The sequence below is a fragment of the Lissotriton helveticus genome, chromosome 6, assembly GCF_964261635.1.
Source record: "Lissotriton helveticus chromosome 6, aLisHel1.1, whole genome shotgun sequence".
NCBI lineage: Eukaryota > Metazoa > Chordata > Amphibia > Caudata > Salamandridae > Lissotriton > Lissotriton helveticus.
This window is the reverse complement of record NC_136067.1, coordinates 1,213,513,906-1,213,531,767: the sequence shown is the minus strand read 5'-3', so window position 1 is coordinate 1,213,531,767 and position 17,862 is coordinate 1,213,513,906. Positions and strand designations below refer to the sequence as shown.

Below are 17,862 nucleotides of genomic sequence, written 5' to 3'. Positions count from 1 at the left end.
TATAGTTAGGAATTAGCATTTAAAAAACCTTATTTTACTCACACAAAACCATTGAAATTCCATATATAGTTAGTTGCACTAACTATATATCGCGCACCCGCAATCCACTGCTGATCATGTCACATATTACATCATTCATGACATGGTCAGTGACATCACTGATGACATCACTGATGACATCTCAAATGACATCACTGATGAGATCACTGATGACATCATCCAGTGACTGTGTGTTTCTGTAAAGTTTAAATATGTTTTACATATTGAAGAATGAGTAGATGTATAAGTGTCTGGACGAAGGATTTAGTAGGTGCATGACTGAATGTATGAGTGAGTGATTAAATGTGTCTCACTGAGTGCATGGGTTAGTGACTAAACTGTCTTAATTTGTGCATCATTATGTCTGTTGTTCTGTAAACTGCTGCATGTGTTGATCAGTAGCTATATGATTAACTATATGGGTTATTGATTGATTGTCCAAGTATTTGTATAGGAGACTGAGTGTGTGTGTGGCTGGCTGGGAGGTGTGTGACTCTGTGCCGATCAATGTGTACTTGTATCAATGATTGTATAAGAAAGTAAGTATGTGTTAGTGTATGTTTGAAAATGTAAGGTGCTCTATGTTTAACTGTATAGACAAGAAAATGGAAGTGTGATTGATTCTTTACAGGACTGACTAGGTGTGTGAGTAACTCCATGGATGAGTGGCAGAGTGTAAGTGTCTGTATAGGTGTATGAGTGCATATGATAGTGTTGTAAAGATGAGTGATTGTATGTATGAATGATTGTATGGGTGAATGAGTGAATGTGTGTGTAGACGTAGGAATCAGTGAGTACGTATGTAGTAACTAGTATTGGTGTGTCAATGGTTTCAAAAATTATACTCTGTATTTAACACTGGGTGAAACAGAGGTTATATTAAAACGTGAGGAGATGCATTGTATTGTCACATGAATGATATCATCAGTGATGTGGTCATTGATGTCATTTGAGATGTCATCAGTGATGTCATCAGTGATGTCACTGACCATGTCATGAATGATGTAATATGTGACATGATCAGCAGTGGATTGCGGGTGCGCGATATATAGTTAGTGCAACTAACTATATATGGAATTTCAATGGTTTTGTGTGAGTAAAATAAGGTTTTTTAAATGCTAATTCCTAACTATATATGGTCTATAACCTATGGTTTTTTCAGTGAATTTTCAAGGTTTTGTAAATGCTAATTCCTAACTATATATGGTCTATAACCTATGGTTTTTTCAGTGAATTTCAATGGTTTTTTAATAGCAAATATCATAAGCTGTCGAATGTCAAGTACGTGGTAAGTAAAAACATTTTCGTGTTTATGCACACTGATCTGCTTTGAATACTGCCCCCCACCCCTCATTTCTATTAGGAGTACTCTCTCTTTGCAGATAGTGAAGGGTAGTTAACGCAGCCCTTTGCCCCCTTTGTAATACGTCGTGCCTGCTTCTCTCTCCATTTGATTGATTGTTCTCTTTGGTTCATTCTCTATTTACAAACAAGCACAGAGTCGCAATACTCTGTTTAGTCTTTGCAGATAGCGAAAAATCGTGTAAAAAAACAAAAGGAATCGAGCAAAATCAGTAGGCCACTAATGGGATCTCTTTTTGACCTCGCTAAAATAGAAACATTAGGAACAACCTGTTGAAAATAGCAATGCGTATGTACATAAGCGGCGTTCATTTGTGTTCACAGTACCCCTTGTTGATTGTTTCAATCGAGCATTGAATTGTTCGAAGTTAATTCTCTTAAGGATCTTCTCTACCTGCAAACCAGGAAGAATAGGAATATTCTCTCTCCCTTTGCAGATAGTGAAGGGTAGGTAACGCAAGCCTTTAACACGTCGTACCTATTTCATTCCTCATTGATTGATTGATTGTCCGAACATTGACTGTTTGGGAATTAGTTCTTTTTGGAGGTATTCCCTGTTTGCAAATAAACGTAGGAAAATCTTTGCAAGTAGTGAAAGGGTACGTAATGCGGACCTTTCTCCCCCGTTGTAATCTGTCATGCCTATCTACTCCCCACTGATTGATGCACCTTTTTCACCCGGACCATTTACTAGAGATACGTCATCTGGCCCGACCAGAGAGCACCCCTAGTGAAAAGGACATATGCAATAATAACGAAGTGATCACTGTATCCTGTTAACAGAAACTTTACCATGAAACAACCTGGAAAGAAAAAAATAGGAAAACGAAAATCAGTAGGCCACTGATGAACATGAACTTTTATTAAACAACAAACAAAGAAACGATAACATAACGTAATGATAAAACCTATTAATGTCCTAGAAACAAGAAAACGTTAAAGTATGCCAGTGGTGAGAGACCAGAAAAACAGTCCGAGAAACCAAATCACCCCTCGCTGTCCCAACTCATGCACTCTGAAAGTTCAAAGTTTTGAGGAGTGCTTGTAACATTGTCTGAAGCCTATTTGCAATTGCTTCATCTTCACTATTCTTAAAGTAAGTGGGGGCTGTTGTGATGCGGTGCCACCCTGAACCGCTTGACGGAGGCCCCCGAGGGACGGTGTCATGTCGCGGACTCGGAGGGGGCGCTTGGCTCCGGCCCCCTCCCCAAGTCGTGTTGCCCTGGTGTGGCCTGAGATCGCCCCCGACATAGGTGGCCGGCTCCCGGGGTCAAGCGGAACTTTTTTCCTTTTGGTGACTCTTCCATTCTTCACCTTGTCCCACAATCCGTTTCACCTAAAGACACGCTGTAGTGGGGCACCCCTTTTCCGTTTCATTTGCCATTCAGCCCGCTTTTGCTACACTGTGCCTCTTCCGCTATTCAGCTGTTTACCGCCCGCTCTTTCGACTACAGCGTCTCGCTCACCATGTACTTGAGTTGCTCCCGCTCTTGCGGTGCAGCGATAGGCGGCTGCCACAGGACTCTCAAAATGGCGGCCATCTCTTCAGATTTGGGCGTGGTCCACTAAAATGGGCCTGCGACACCTTGGAACTCGGACGCTTGTCTGCTAGAGCTTGGGCTCCATTCTCGAAAGCGTCCCCTCATCCTTGAAGATTCTACAAAAGTCTTGGGGGCCCCCGACTCCCGCAGGCTTCTGGTGGGGAGCGCCTAGCATGATTGCTCGTGGAATGGCCACGACGGAGCTACGAAATGGTGGTGCTCTCATGCTAACGCCAGCTTCAGTCTGAAACATCCAGAAACACTGTAGACTACCAATTCGATCAGTTCCGGTAGCGCTCCAACGTGACCCGGTAGAGAAGAACTTGCCCTCCCCTCTTTGACTGATGGTTCTTGTTGCCTGTCCCTTCTGTTGTCATTTAACAGAACTATTTAGCCTGCTGAAAGGGGTTGTGTGCCGTCCGCTGGTTGGTGGAGACATTTTGACTATATTCTGGACCTGCGTTGTCGCGTAATGCGTCATATGACGTGCCGCGTTAGAAAGTTTAATAAATTATTAAACACAATAAACAATCCTTAAAAAATAAAAAAAATAAAAAATAATCAACAAAACCAACAATCAATTAACAACAGTATTTGAAAAGTCTATCATTCATTTTTCATTGCAGTACGCTGCCCAGAAAGCTTCCCGGTTCCCGGACCGGGCGCTACCCACGCAAAAAAACAAAAAAAAAATTTTTTTTTTTTTTTGCCCCGCGGGGCCGTTTTAAAGCCTCCACATTAAACCTAGGGGGTCAGGGAGGATCTACTATGCCCCCTTATGGTTATTTGCCCCTTTGTTTTGGCCTCCTCTTGTCTCTCGATCCTACCGAGAGACAAGATGGCGGCCGCTACGGACTTTTTGGAATGTTGACAGACGCCAGAGAACCAATCAGCTTCGCTTCACAAAGCTCCGTTGCGCGAAAAGTACGCGTCCTGGAGCGCTGCCCAGAGCGCGCTTACAGATATATATCTTTTTTTAAACGTTAATTTCTCAAAATCCACTGGAGCACATATATTGAGACCTACAAAAGGCACATCGGGCTACCAGTCCCTACAATTTTGCCAAGTTTCGTGCAAATCTATTCAGCCGTTCGGGCTAAAAGTGAGGCTAACCGCCCTATGGAAAAATCAATGTTAAAAACACGTTTTGGGACCCCCCTTTTTTCTCGCCCCCCCCTTGACGAAACCCCCCCAAATTTTCAGGGGCTGCTCAGAAACAAAATGTGCCATTTTCCTGAAAGTTTCAGCCAATTCCGTCCACAAACGCCAAAGTTATTAGACATAGAATTTTCAAAAAACCCATAGAGAAAAAATCCTAACTATATATACCTACTGGCGACCGCCAGTAGGTAATATATATATATATATATATATATATATATATATATATATATATATATATATATATATATATATATATATATATATATATATATATATATATATATATATATATTCAATGAAAAAACTATAGGTTTCAGGCCTGATATAGTTAGGAATTAGCATTTAAAAAACCTTAGAAATTCACTGAAAAAACTGTAGATTTTAGGGGTGTTATAGTTAGCTGGACATTTCACTAATACAAAACCATTGAAATTCCTCCGATATAGTTAGTTGTACTAACTATATCTCGCGCGCCCGCAATCCACTGCTGATGATGTCACATATTACATCATTCATGACATGGTCAGTGACATCACTGATGACATCTCAAATGACATCACTGATGACATCATCCACGTGACGATACACCTCATCATACACTAGTATAACCTTTCGTCACTCACTGTAAAGCACAGAGTACCATATTTAAATCCATTGACACACCGATACAAGTTTCTAAAAAAACACTCAGTGACAGAACAGCAGCCACAGGATTTTTCTGAGTTTGTGCGTGAGTAACTCTATAGATGAGTATCCATGTGTAATAAGATGTATAGGTGTATGAGTAGATATGATGAGTGAGTATATGTATGAGTGCCCATATAGAACTGTTAGTGAATGACTGGATATGTATGTAGATTTTGGAATTACTGAATAGGTTGTTCTAACTGGAATTGGTATCTCCATTTTTTTGAAAATTTTAGTTTCTGTTTTTGAATGTGTGTATCAAGGGTTATATTACGCTGAGAGGAGGTCTGCCACTCTTTCACAAGGATGATGTCATCAGTGATGTCATTTGAGATGTCATCAGTGATGTAACTGACCATGTCATGAATGATGTAATATGTGACATCATCAGCAGTGGATTGCGGGCGCGCAAGTTATGGTTAGTCTTCAGCCGTCTTCAGCCAGGATAGCTTGACTCCAGTGTCCAATGTCATACATTCACCCCAGTACAGAGATCTGGGCCTAAATCCATCGTTTTTGGCTGAAGACGGCTAATAGCCAGAAACCGATCCTAGGATGCTTGATTCCGGTCCAGGAAAGACATGGCTTGGCAGTTCGGGCTGGACTGTTCCCATGAGGCACAGGGTCAAGGCTGATTGGCATATGGCCATGTCTGAACTGGGGTGGTGCGGAGTGCAAAAAAACGATGGATTTAGGCCCAGATCTCTGTACTGGGGTGAGTGTACGACATTGTTCTGCATTCTGTCCATCAACTGTTGTTTTTGCGGTTATAATAGAGAAACATCTTGGTGATCTTCAAAAGACAATTCCAAGTGAGTCTATCTCGAGAACTTTATTTTGGTGCTGTCTTTTTCTTCAGACTGTTATTGGTCGAGACATTCAACCAGGAAGTAATTTCTTTTTCTGGCCATACTGAAGAGGACCCTTAGATCTTGATAGGAGAATTTCTTCTTTATTTTTAGCTTTTGATAAACATATGTATTGTCTCAATAATGGATGACTGAACATGTGCAATTTGAAAAATTTAAGACTAACAATGGAAATTGTGATATTGTATTGAGATTGTATGTAGGCAGGGAGTCTTTGATGAGAGGTAACAATTCTCTTGGATTATTGATGTTTGTTCATTCAAAAGTTGATTTCCTATGGCTGTTTTTGTATTTCATGTCTATCTAGTCTTTGCACCTAGGTTTTACTAACCTTTTGGTGTATATGAGATATTTTAAGTGACATATGTTTTATTGTTGTTTTTTCAGCCCTGATGAAGTCCATGTTGGACGAAACACGTTGGCTGGGCTGATGCATTTGACTACAAATAAAGAATAATCGGAAATAAGAAATCTCAAGACTCATTGCACTCAATTTTTGCATGTATTTTGAGGATCCCATAACATTTTGTATAATTTGGAGGAAAAAAGATGTTTATTTACATGCTTGTGCATAATTAATGGAGGTATTACATTCAAATGTATGCTCCTTTTCAAAACCTATTTACTTTGTGTGAAAGTCTTTTCTCTTATATTTGTGACTTCTTAGCGGTGGGGTCATGGGAAGTTGAGCATCTCTACTATACACATATGAGAATTAAATACACTGGTGCAGCACCTATTGCCCACACTGCTGTTTGCATAACTTCAAATGTCCTTTGTTTATGTTGTGGACATTGTATATATGCATTGTATTGTTTTTTGCTTCTTACGTGTGAGCAAGGATGGTCACAATCGAAATGCGTCACGAAGAAGCAGATTAAATTTACTGAACTGCAAATTCGATCAGTGTCCTGAGAGTGCATTATTCCGCATTCGCGGAGGAACTGTGTGTATTTACGAGCCGGGTGCACTTCTGGCAACTGTGTGTCCATCCTCACCCACGCCGCCAGAGGCTCCATTGCCAATGCAAACAAATAGGGCGATAGCGGGCAGCTGTAACGTCAGTATATAGTAGGCTTATATATGATAGGAACCGCAGGCCGAAATTTTGCCTTCGAAGAATTGTGAAAAAATACTCCTAACTGACAGAGTCGAGGGCTTTCGGGCCGATTCACAGAACTAATCTGAGACAAAATCCTTAACTTACTTCTTATGGTATTCACAGAATGCACTTACGACTGCACTTATGACTACTAACTTTACGTCCACACTCGGGCCGGAATTTCCGCACCCGGAGTGGAAATTCTTCAACCAGGAACTCCCTCACTTCTGCCGGAATCTCCCCTCCCCGGCCGGAATACCCGCATTCTGACCGGTTGAGCATTCCCTCAATACTAATCACCTATCCATGTGCTTACCATCACCACCATGCATCAGATATAGCTTAGAGGCCCCGTCTGCTGGTTTGTCTTGAGTCACGATCAGACCCTTGTCGGTATCCAATGTTGTGGGGCGTATGAATGTCTGGGGAACAGTTCTTGCATCAGCCAGTGGATGGTTCTACCCCTTTCTATACATTCAGCATCGGGTGGGGCCCAGCCATAATGTATACTGGTCTGTCACCTAGGCTAACTGTAGCGAGAAACTCAGATGGGGGACCAGCTGCCCACAAGACGCATCTTGACCTAGCATAACCGACTTCGCAGGCAGGGATATCCCCCACCACCCTAATCAGTACCTCACCCTCGGGTTAACGCTGTTGTGGCCATCAGCGGCCAATCCTCGCCGTGTACCCCGCTCCTTGGCAAACCATTCCACAGGTACCAGGGCACCACAAGGGGCTCTCTAGGAGGCACCACTTGTCTTTAGCCGGTGCAGTACCTTTAGGTCTCTGTGCATGAAGAGACCCCTAGGAGTGTAGGTCTGTCACCACCTGTGGTTTGTTGTCCTTCAGGTCAGGCCCCCGGTCTTTTCCATCGTCGATTGTTCACCACTGCGTTCCGGGGGCCACTTACAGTCATGTCTTCCTGGCTGTACTCTTTCTGGTCAGTGGCTCACAGTAGCTGATCTGGAGGGGATATGCTTGATCAATAAGGCTCATTCCATGGTGGCGGCGGGTTCCCAGACTGTGCCTCTTGAAATGTAACTAGCATGACCTCCTTAAGCACTTGAAAAAGCATTCGATAAACCAGTCTGGTCAGACAACCCAGCGGTTGCATCTCGTCCTCCCGAACCAGGGGTGGTCCTCAGGCCTCTGGGCGCATTACTGCCAGTAGCCTCCCTTGTGGGCCCGGGTGTCTACAGCCCACCGCGCCTCTGTGGGAGTAGTCCAACCGCACCTACTGAGGGGGCAGTAAAGGCAAACCAATGTCGCGCAGGGCACGATGCGTATCTCCGGTGAGGCTCGGCAGATTAGGCGCACACACCTACGGTAGGCCCAGGCAAATGCCCCCGGGCCGCCGACCAGGCCCCACACGCTGATCCCCTCTGGGGAGTTCTACAGTTTAGCGAGGCACCACCGAATACCTTATTTAGGAAAGGGGCTGCGCGCAAAGCCAGTCACACATGAGCCCCCCTGGCGCCGCTCCAATCCAGTAGGCCACAGGCCGAATATAACTTCAGGCTCTTCTCCTCTCTGCCGCTTTCGGTCACGTCAGGCAGATCTCGGGCACCATGACTTTGTTTTCGCTCAACTACGATGTAGCAGAAATGCTCCAAGGGCGACGGGAACATTGTTGTCTCTGCGGTGAAGGTTAGGTAGGATGATGTCAGGAAAATGGTTGGAGCTATCAGAGTTCACCTAGCGCACATCTGCCATGTCGCATCACCAGGCACCGCCCCAAGGTTGTTTTTAAACTTGTCTGACAGAGATCCGACATTGGAATTTATACTCTTCTGACTAAAGAAGATCTATACATTGAACTGAGAGACTGTGTTGCCTAAAGTTTAGGACTTTACAGGTAAAAATATCAAACTAATTAAAGGGTTTGAACCAGTTCAAATCACAATGAGACCCAATGCAGAATATCCAAGAATCCCACAATCCAATATAACTCAAAATACCATTGCCAGAATTACTCTTGTAATCAACTCAATGGTTGAGTAAGGAATCCTAAATGAGATAATGGGAAGTCCATGTACCTCTCCCATTATGAGCTTACAGAAGCTGAATGGCATGTATCATATTGAGCAGGATTTGCAGAAGCTGAAAGCAATTGTTGTCCCTTGTTGTCCTGTGGTACCGAATCCAGCAGTGATGTTATTTCAGATTCATGCGAGGCTCAATGGTTTTCAGTCATTTACATATGCCAAGCTTTCTTTTCTATTCTGAGGCATGAGGATATTCAGTTTCTTTTTGATTTCCATTTCAGCAATCGTGTTTTGGCATGGTGCCAAATTCTACAAGAGTATACAGAAAGCCCCTCAAACTTCAATCAGATTCTTATGAAAAATCGTGAATCTATGGTAATGCTGAATCACTGAGTGCTAGTAAAGTACATGGATGACCTACTGGTGGTGTCAAAAATTAAGGAAGCTTGCAAGACTCATACCAATTCCCTCTTGAATCATCTGTCCACAAATTGACTTAAGATATAGTTTTGCCAAACTGAAGTCCTCTTATTCGGACAACACAATGAAAAAGGCGCATGAAAGTGTCACAAGAAAGAATGTCTGCGATTCTTAACATGAGTCTGCCAACTACCCAAAAAGTCTGCATGTTTGTAGGAATGTTGGGCTATTGTCTACAATGGATTCCAAACTTTTCCTTGACAGGACAACATCTCCAGATGTTGACAGACAAAGGCTTGTCTTATGTGGTACCTTGGGATGACAGTTTTATGACCACCTTTACTGAGCTGCGAGAATGCATTTTTTGGGCACCGGCTCTGGGAGTGCCTGATTACAACAAATGCTTGTGTTGTTTTGTAGTGAAAGGGAGGGGTGCTCTCTTTTAGTACTGACACATATGCACGGAAGCAATCACAGACCTGTTGAATACCTTTCGGCTACTTTTGATCCTTTGGCTGCAGCGTTGCCTGGAAGTTTGAAAATGGTTTTATCTGCATGGGTGAGTTTTGAGCAGTGAGAGAGCATAGTCATTAGACATCCATTGATTTTGTTTGGGTCCAGCTCAGTGGGAATACTGTTGACCCGTACTCGGACATAGAGGGTCATTACGAAGGCGGTCAAACGACCGTCCGACCACCATCGTTGCGAGATTAGAACTGTCTGACAAATAGTCAGCAGTCCCACCCACCAGATTAGGATGTGGCCTCAGTGTAGGCGGTCAGAAAAATCTATTTTTCAATTGCATCCTGTGCTGCAGCCCCGAAAAGGGCTGCAGCACAAGCCGCAATTGAAAAAGGGATGTTTTAAAACATCCATGCACCGTGTGCCAGGCACCATGTGGTGCCAGGCACACGGTGCATGGATGTTTGAGGGCACCATATGTTCCCCCCGACCACATAGTGGAGGCTGAGGGAGGACTTGGGTCCCCCAAGTCTCTTTCTGGCTGCCTGTTCATGGCGGAAGCTGAATGGCAAAAATGGGTGCGAGCAGGATGCACCAAAAGGGAAGATGAAATCTGGATTTACACTGATGGCAGAACTGTATTACCTAATAGTTTGTTACCATATATGGCTAGACATTATCATGGTCCTGCACCTTTTCTTAAAATGGATGGAAGCTTACCCAACATGAAGAAATTATAGTTTTACAGTAGCTAAATTGTTGTTAAGAGAGTTGATTCCTGATTCGGATTTCTGACTTCTCCTGAGTCAGACTGAGGAACTCATTTAAATAAAGAGGTCCTGAAAATGTTATGTGCAGCATTACATGCTGAGCAGAAGCTCCATTGCAGTTACTGTCCAGAGGCTTCTGGACTAGTTGAGCATTTAAATGGCACATTGAAATCCAGATTGACAAAGGTGTTTGCTTCAACATCTTTGAAATGGCCCGATGCATTGCCTCTTGTGTTGTTGAGCCTGGGGCGAACACCAGACAGGAGGACAGGATTGTCACCCCATGAAATTATTATGGGTCGAGTGATGGGATAGCCAGCTGTTCCTGTGAGCCCTGTCATCAATATTACAGATGATTTGATTTTGAACTATTGCAAAGGTTTGGCTGATGTGGTCTGTTCGGTGTCTCACCAGGTTGGAGAGGCTGCCCTTGCGACTCAACAGAAGCAGTGCCATAACCGCAGTCCTGGTGACTGGGTTGTGAAAGCCTGTGCATAAGTCGTGCTTGGAACTCCAATGAAGAGAGCCTTACTAGGTGATCATGGTTGCCAACACTGCTGTGAAGTGCAGTGGTATTTCAAATTGGGTGCACACTGTCCACACTCTTAGAGTCCCATGTCTCCTTGATGATATAACAGCACCTGTTCCTAATGTGCCGGTATTTACAGGGAGACAGAGGGAGCAGGTTAGTTAGGCTGTAGGGGACCAGCAAGCAGCTGAAACAGCATTCAGTCGTCCTGAGAGGGGTCTGGAAGAGTAAACTATTATCAGTACCGAAGGGTCCCAGCCAGTACAGTTGTCTCCCGAGGTACTTACCCTAACGAAAGTCATAGTGCAGCAAGAAAATGAGTTCTACCCAGAGGTGGTTGGCCCGGAAAAGGGGAGATACTGCGATGTTGCTTAACTGAAGATTGAGTGCGAGTACCACAAACCATTCCTGAAAGTACCGAGAAGTCTGATCAGAGTGACAGTGATGATGAGCAAACTGCTGTGATGAGATTAAATAGAGTGAGTGTACCCAGCCAAAAGTACTCGTCTCTAGAATGGACTATCTTGCTGCAAATGAATGGGAGCAGGAGTTTGCTCCAGTTTGCTTTAGCTATACAAAGCCACCTGAAACTCCTTGAAACAAACTTTGTTGTGGATTTGAATTTCAATCTTGGTGTACCACTTGAAGAATTAACACAATTTATCCTAAATATACTCATCAATGAAGCTGATCTGCATATTTCTCATATTGAACAGAACCATTGAACTGTGCCTTGGTATTTTTGTTCCGAACTTTGCTGAATTACTCAAACCACTAGCTGCTATTTTAAAACATAATTTAGTTAAGCAATCTGAATTGTGAGAAGCCAACAAGTCAAACACTGAAATCTGTCTTGGATGCAAACATGTTTATGCAGGAATTATTTATGTTAGTGTTTTGATGTTATTTACATTGCTTATTATTTTAAACTTGCCGCATTATGTACCCATTGAAGTTCTTAAGCTTTCATATGCACGGAAACAATCGCTTATATACAAAACTGCTAAAACAAATAGCACTAATTTTAATGCTGTAAATAACAACACTTTACATCTTGATTACTCAAAAAACTGATCGTTCATTAAATGTCCACACTAGGTTACAAAACAAGTACTTTGACACAATGGTTGCTGGTGATTGCTACATATGTATGCAATTACCTGCATCGGTTAACAAAGGTTTTACCTATCATAATCTACCATTAAGATATTGAATTTATTGCAGTGTATTGACTTGTTTTTTTATGGGGCTGATTGTTTGCAATATTATTATTCAAATCAAGATCTGATCTTTTCTGAACTTCCAGTAATAAAAAGTCTGAACCCACATCCTGAAGCTTCACTCACTGAAACTTTGGGCTATCTATTTAGACCAACTCAATCTTTGGACTTGGCTTATGCACATAAAAATACCCTGACATGTAAATGAGGGGGAGCTGAAAAGAAGTTTATAGATTTGGTAGAAAGTAGACAAGGTAATGCTACAGTTAAAAATACTACACCTCCTGAACTGAGTCTTTGGAATTTACCAGAAGTAGAACATATAGATCAAATATTAATACAAAACTGGCAGAGTTTAATGAATGTGAACATACTTTTGATGTTTATGAAAACTAGGGAAGATATTTAGAAGGAGTTGTCCTATTTTTCCTGGAGTGTTTTATATTAAAAGAATGCTTTTTATAAGTTGCCAAAAGGATGGTATGGAAGCTGTAATGGGGAAATAGTTTTTTCCAAAAATGTATCAAGTGAAACAACTTGAAGGAGAATTAAAACAGCATAATGGGAGAACTGAGAGAAGTGTGATTGCAAGTGAAATAGCGAGTGATATTTTTGGATTTTTAATATCTTCTGTCGGAGTAGCATTAAACTCACATATAATTTGAAAACTTTCTACTATAGTTGGTAAATTAGCCATCCTGTTGTAAATATTAAAATGATTTCAATAATATCAATAGTGATGCAAAATCGACTTGCACTTGAGATCTTTCTCGTGAAGGAGGGTGGAGTCTGTTGGTTGTTAAAGGTCCAACAAGGTTGCACCTACATACCGGATAAGAGCACATACTTAGAGAGCTATATTAAAAACATTACTAACTTAAAGAAAGAACTGAAGGGGTTGGTGCCAGGGAAATCATAGTTAGGGGTTTGATCCAGAATACGTTTCAGCTGCAACAGTGGTGTCGCTGGGAAATGTACGACCCCCTCTTTGTGGTCACTCAAAACCGGGTGTAGGGACATATCTTCTCCCACAGAAATTGGTCTCTGCCTAGCTAGAAGGACAAAAGAAATTGCAGTCTCATTTGTTGGTTACATCTGGTTACATCTGCCTTTGACAGGGTATGCCTCTTTAAAGACTACTGAGCCCTGGTCAGATGGTCATCCTTCATGTATCAAGAAAATCCCTGTGTTACGTGGCAGCCTATAATTGCTGAGGGAACACAATCCCTGGGGGGTTTCTGCACAATTAAAGAGGTGACCTAACCGACAATCCACTATATGCAAGCAACAGAGATGCACTATAACTAAATAATGGGCGCATACAAGTAAATAAAATTAATTTTGAAATGTATTCAAACCTCCCATCTGGGTTACAATCTAAAAATGTACTTAAAATCAACTAAAAAACCTTTTCTGAAAGGTATTTCATACAGTTATTTACAGTAAAATTTCCAAAAAAGTCGACGCGGCGTTTCGGTGTCTTTCAGTCTTTACACCTTCATCAGGACAAACACAAATATTTTGGAGAATCTATAAATTAAACAACAGAAATTTAGTGCCATTCTATGTCTCTCTTTTTAGTACAACACAGCTTGCTCAATTTATATAAGTCTATTCACATCCCCTTCAGGCTATCTGTCACCATTTACAGAGCCAACCTGTCACCTGTGCAGTTTTCTCGTTCCCCACAATTCTGCATATTTCCACTGTATTGCGATTCGTGAAAAGAGTTCAATTACCTGTATTTTCGCTACAGACTGAAGTTTCTCAATTTCTTCAAGTCTTTTATCTAGACGTGGACTTTATTATGATGATTGTACCACGTTAAGAAACTACAAGAAGTATAAAAGGATATATTATAACAACAGAGTCCTGTGTTTGCTCTAATGACAAATCTCAATTCATTATATGTTAATGACTTAAGTATTCTCGATGGACCGATTACCTTATGTTTTTAGCCTCATCGTTTTCTTATTGCACGGAGGAACCACCGGTTCTTGATAGAAAGGATCTCTAAGGTCAGGATATTTTTATTACCCTATGTGGATAAAGGAACACATAACTTCCCTCAGTTCACTTAAAAGAGGGAGGGAAGAGAAGGAAAAGGGGGGGGGGAGGGTTGTAGAAAAAGTGAAGAAAAAAAGGGGGAAGAAAGAAAAGAAAAAAAGGGGACGGGGGGGCGGGGGAGGTGGAAGAAGGGGGGGCTTTATTAGGGGGGGGGAGGATACTTATAGTCTCTCCAAACAATACTCACCAACCCGGGATTGATTAGGTGTGGCGTTGTGCTCTCTCAAATGTGCACCTCCACTTGGTGGTTTAATTTTCCAAAATAGCGATGTCTAAAGGGAAAAGATTTTTTATATATTTATGTTCTACCTGATCAGTATTATTTACTCCTTCCTTCCTTTTTTCTATTTTTTATTTTATGCAGGAGTTGTATATTTCCATCATCTCTTGGTTTTTCGCTATGCCTCATCAAGAGAGGGGTATTTTTGTGCATTGGGTAACATTGTATAAGCTCTCATGTGGGACGTCCTGAATTTCTCCCTGTGACCGCCCATCGGTTCTAGAGAGGCTTCACTGGGGAAGATATCCCTAGATGTTTGTATCCTTCCCACCTTCAATATGCCAATCTTATTCTAATACAGTTCTCGAGTTGAGGTCTATTATTCCAAAGAACTGGGTTCCCCTTCTATCTCTAGAGGTGTGGTCTCTTTCTTACATGGTCACAATTACCCCCTTACTTTTCTCGTATTTCTTAACTAGGAACACTACACTTTCACATACCTGTAGTTTTTCTGACGGCCTCCCTGTTCCTCCGTGCGTTCGCCTTCGTCTTCATTCAAAGGGTAAATTAATTCTCTAGGGTGGCGCTTTTATGCTGATTCTGCCCGACTTGACCCGGAAGTTGTATCTAAAGTTTTTGGTTTTGAATTTTTTTTCTTTGCTGCCTCAAAATCTAGTTCGAATTTGTTGTTTTTTGGACTTTGTCAAATATAATTAAATATCAATGTCTGTCGACCTATTCTCCGGTCGTATAAGACTATCGGTTCCCACCTTACCGAAAAGTCGACCCGGAAGTGGTTATAGAACTCCTTCGAGAAGTAACTTAGTTGTTGAAATGGAATGTGGAGCCTGTACATGGGGCAAATATATCGCTCAATAGTTTAAAAAGCGCAAATCTCTCACTGTTTTTTTACGGATTATTAAACATTTTTTATTCATTTGAACTTAGTGCGGCCATCTTGGATTGGGAAGTTGGATCCTTAACCATAAGTAGGGTTCGAGTGGCCTCCCTGTCGTGGTTCCGGCCATTTTTGATTGGGAAACTTATTTGTGTTCGTAGTTATACAGAATGATATATTGCAAGGTAATCTATTTCGAATGACGGTTTACCGAACAGCCTACTATAATGTAGTACACCGAACAATATCCTGTACAGATTGTTTCACAATTAGAGTTACCAAATCTAATTGGTGGGTTATGTCGGCCTGTGACGGCTTGCATGCACCCTATTTACATGATCTTCTTCGTGGATATTTATACATACAAGCATATAGAAGCATGTGCAAAACAACATATCACGACTCTAATATCTGGAAAGGCTGTTGACCTCATACTGTATAGCTCTGAGAAAATGACATTCGTTATTGTTTAGTTTTACATAGATACTGTACCATCAATATATAACCATAGACATACTCAATTACATATTTTAGTCTATATGTCATCATGTGCAATTTGCATATTTAAGCGAGCGGATAAAACCTTACAAATTTAATACATGTATTCCACAATCAGGTTATTCTGGGTCCAACATTAACAAATTGTTGTTCATTAATTACCAGTCTTGTTTCCCAGACAGAGTAGCCTACCTAAGATTTCAGTAAGTAGTGTCAGGTAGACACCAATAATTGTGCATCCATGGTGCAAAACATAGGGCTGATATGAACACAACAGATTATCATACAGTGATTACTGAATAGTGAATGGTTTCGAAATAGAAATAGATAGTTATACAATCAATGTCATCAAACTAGATGTATGGTTGGCAATATACAATAAAGGACCTCCTCTGTTACATAATCAGCTCAATTTCAACATAGTCTAAATGTATACATCACTCAAGGTCTCTGTCAAGTTGTATCCACACTAACTAACCCTACTGAGTCAGACAAGAAATGTTATCGAATATTATAAAATAAGTCTTTACCATTCCTCTCTATTATTTAGACCGGTTCTAAAGCTGTTGAATAAGGACATATAGAATTGTTCCCTTTTCTTTCTTTTAGTATTATTGTCTCCACCTCTAATACTATGACTGATGGCTTCCACCCCACACCATTTCAAGTCATCCACATTGTGGTTTTGAGTCAACCAATGTTCTACAAGGGGGGCGGTTTTTTTCTTAGTCCGAATTGCGGATTTATGTTCCGTTATTCGTGTTCTGATCTCCCTAGATGTTTTTCCAATATATACTTTGTCACATGGACATTTGATCATATAAATCAAATCTTTAGTCCTGCAGTTTAGGAAACTTTTAATTTTGTGGTCTACGCCATTGTGGTCATCCTGTCAGAGAAATAGACCACCACCCCACACCCAAGGGGTTCGTCTCAGCTCTGGGAGCAAGTTGTCACCTTGTCATGGAGCTAATCAGCTGATGAATGACAGTTTGAAGCTCAAACATGTGGGCTTATAGATGTTTGAGCAGGCAAGAGGTGACTTTAAAAGTACTTTTAAAATTTTTAGTAGAATCTGACTTTAGCAATGAATTGGGTAACTAAAGGAATGGACTAGTGATTTAAATCTTGAGAACATTAATGGCGATCTCTTTTTGCATAATAGTTTTTTTTCACAGCCTGGATTTGAAGTTTACACCAGCAATGCCACATTACTGGTGGCAGGCCTACAGTCACGTTTTGCACTGTCACTCTTGAGGGACACAATGAGTGGCACAATGTATGCTGCAGTCTACCACTGACATTTAACTTACATGCCCTGGGTACACTTTGAACGATATACTAGGAAATTACAGGTATGTTAAAATGCTTGGTAGCAGAATCCCAGTGCACAAAAAAAGCAGCGTCAGTCCAAAAGAATAGATGTGATCATGCTGAAGAGCCATTTTTCTACATTCATGTATGAGAGTACTCAAGTATTGTGGAAAGGCTGGGAATATCTTTATTTTAATTTTAAGAGTTTTATATAGCACTGGCCAGACCCGAGGGTATTGGAGCGCTTTACAACATACGTATCAAGGAAATCACACAGTAATGCAGTAGTATACATAATGGCTCATTGTGCTTCGGAGATCTGAGTGCGGTGTACAGCATTAAGGCAAAGAAGTCAGACAGAATTCTAGCAGTGTGCACATTGGCTCAAGTCGACCTCGCTCAGGGAGGGGGGATAGAGGGAGAGGTCCGGTGGTTTAGCCAAGGTAGAAGTATTAATGTTAATGTATCGGGATGCTGTCATGTGCCAGCTTGTGTACTCCAGCGGCAGCTATCGATTTGGGAGCAAACGATTGAGGAAGAGGTCTTTGAGCTGCCTTTTAAATGTTGAAAAGGTTGGGGTAGTCCTAATATGGACTGGGATGGAATTCCAGATTTTGGGCGCACTCCAGAGAAGGAACAGGCTGCAGTGTTTTGTTTACGAGTTTTCAGCGGGATGAGGAGAAGCGTATTGGAACTCCTGAGGGTGCTTGTC

General features: G+C 41.6%; 1 long non-coding RNA gene across 1 annotated transcript; it reads right to left on the bottom strand.

Moving 5' to 3' along the window:
• Nucleotides 1–13,518: 13,518 nt before the first annotated feature.
• LOC144761687 (uncharacterized) lies at nt 13,519–14,188 on the bottom strand. The gene is made up of 3 exons (XR_013595849.1): nt 14,099–14,188; nt 13,893–13,985; nt 13,519–13,683 (listed from the first exon to the last, which is right to left on the bottom strand). It is a non-coding gene; the product is annotated as an uncharacterized LOC144761687 (long non-coding RNA).
• Nucleotides 14,189–17,862: the final 3,674 nt, after the last annotated feature.